This window comes from Branchiostoma belcheri, unplaced genomic scaffold, assembly GCF_001625305.1.
Source record: "Branchiostoma belcheri isolate BF01 breed outbred unplaced genomic scaffold, Haploidv18h27 scaffold78, whole genome shotgun sequence".
Classification (NCBI taxonomy): domain Eukaryota; kingdom Metazoa; phylum Chordata; class Leptocardii; order Amphioxiformes; family Branchiostomatidae; genus Branchiostoma; species Branchiostoma belcheri.
Window position 1 is genome coordinate 1208780 of NW_017804442.1, and position 2576 is coordinate 1211355.

General features: G+C 43.0%; 1 protein-coding gene across 1 annotated transcript in view; it reads left to right on the forward strand.

Annotated features, from left to right (window-relative positions):
* The window catches only part of LOC109485799, a 16524-nt gene extending 14345 nt beyond the window's left edge, over positions 1 to 2179 (forward strand). Inside the window, exon 7 of the mRNA XM_019789483.1 lies at positions 2060 to 2179. The gene's annotated coding sequence lies outside the window, so the exon portion shown is untranslated. The remainder of the gene's footprint in view (positions 1 to 2059) is intronic.
* Positions 2180 to 2576: the final 397 nt, after the last annotated feature.

Here is a 2576-nt window from a genome sequence, read left to right on the forward strand (position 1 = left end):
GGACGGAAAACTCTCCAAGCTGGAAGTGCTCAGCCACATGACCTATACCGAGGTCTTGATAGCCTTGGACGCTGACGGTACGAATAAAAGATAGCCTGGAATCCGTCCCTACAAGCTTTTTGCTGGTTCTAGTAGCGGCGGGGACTACTAGACGGGAACCGGCAAATAGCTCGTAGGGACGGATTCCAGACTAAAAAGAGAGATACGAGTGTATCCAGAACCGTTTCTGTCTAGTTCTATATGGAATACAGCTAGGATCAGATATATAACGTTCTTGAGATTGAAGCTGGATAGTCTCCACGGATCCAAGAACGTCGTGAGAACGTAAATTTGCCCTTAGACACGACTTTGGATATGAATCAACTATCCAGAGCCGAAACTTGTGATTTTCAATCATACTAGCACTTGATGTTTTAGTAATAAGATGTTTTAAAAGTTACATTTTATGTCCTTTTCTTTTTATATACTATGTCCAATAGTCGTTGCCATACACTGTACCATGTACAATTGCCGTACGATAAAGTTGGGGTCGTGTACCACAACGGTAGAGTGCTCGACTCGGTAGATCTGAGTTATATCCTGGTTAAATAAATAAACTTGAAACTTGAACCAAGAGGTCCCGGGTTCGAGTCCTGCCGTGCCACCTATCTTGTGCCCTTGGGAAAGGCACTTTACACGACTTTCCCCACTTAACTCAAGTGAACATGAGTATTGTCAGTCCTGTATTTGTGTCTATGTGGTAAGGACACAACACCAGCAACAGCTGCCTGTGTCCCACTGTTGCAATTTCAATAAACCGAATCAAATAAAGTTCTCTCTGTGCAGACGACCAACGGCTGTCCTGGAGTGAGCTGCTCGTTCTGCTCGGCTCAGAAACGGCACACTTCGTCAACGAGCAGGACGAAAACGGCGACGGATACGTCAGCTTCGGCGAGGCGCACCACCATATGGACCTGGACGATCTGTTCGACGACCTCGACGATAACGGTAGGTCTGAGTTTGAGTTTTATTTAGATCCACAATTAGCCTCATAAGAGGCTATTCTTCCCGTGGTCTACACATTACATTCATATTGTATACATACATGTATTACAACCGAATAGAAACGTACAAAAACATTACAAAGTTAACAGTATGCAGCAAACAGACGTACTTGTAGCATGAGTCAAAACTCCCATCCCAAAAGAAGAAACAAAAAGCAAAACGGGACACATGTAGCTAATTTTCACAGATAGCCGATTGTCTTTCTTCACTTGCTTTTGGTAACTGTTTACAGACAGCAACTACCTAGAGGATGGAGAAGGGGCCGGATTCTACACTGTGTGGGACGTAATCCTGGCATCAGGCAGCACTGGTGCATAAGGTGCCTGTTTTTACAATCTTTATTGTTCCGCTGCAGTACCATTACAAGCCGCAAGGGGACCCAAAATCTATTCATTGTGAGATCTCATCATGACTAACTTACTAACCAAATATCAGGACAATCTTTTTAAGTCTTCTTGAGTTATCGCGTTTACACACACACACACAGACACACACACACGCACACACTCACGCACACACTCACGCACACACACGAACGCCTCTGAAAATATAACCCTTTTGGCGAAGGTAAAAAAACGTCAAACGAGTACGACCATGTTGACCCTAATTTCGTTTTTTTGCCTTCCTTAAAAAGCCACTGGTGACTGGGTTTACTGTACTGATAAGGGATCAAATAAGTAATTCTTAGCTTGATTTTTTTTTTGCGAAAAGTGTTTCTACTTTTTCTGCATGTGTCGCCTTTGTAGATTTCAGATGTAGCTTTGGATACCTGATGTTATTGACTAGTCTCTATCAGGCTTCCGGAGGCGGCTGGAAAGAGTAGAAATCGGCCAAAATAGAGAGATAGCCTGCCAAGGGAGTTGGTCTGTTGGAGAGAACAGTTTGCCGCTCCCTCTTCAACAGGCCAACTCCCTTGGCATCAAATCTCTCTATTTGCCCGATTTCTAGTCTATCCAGCCTCCTCCCGAAGCCTGGTAGAGGCTGCTTATTGCCATTAATGTCCTTTTCCCTACAGCTGGACTTTTGGTGCCTCGACTGCAGATTCACCAGAGGCGACATCAAGGCAAAAATGAACATGGAAATGAAAATAAAATACAGTCAACACATGCAAAATAAAATTGTTCAACGATTTCAATGTTCTTCCATGCTTTTTGCGTCGTTTTAGTCTTACTTAACTTTATCAACATGGTTGTTAAGCGTCATGTGCTGTAGTTCTGCAATCTAAAAAAGTACTAGATACACACTCTATATATAATGAGAATGTATCATGAGCTCTTTCTAACGGAGACGAGATATTTTGTAATAGTTAATCATGGTTACGTGCAGTGAAATAAATCAGTAACTTCTTGTTCTATACGGCCAGTCTTTCCCTCCTGGCATCTGCTTGTTTACACACACACACACACACACACACACATATATATATATATAGATACACATACACACATACACACACACACATAGACAGACATACACACACACGCATAGACACACACACACACGCAGATACACACGCACGCACATACACCCCC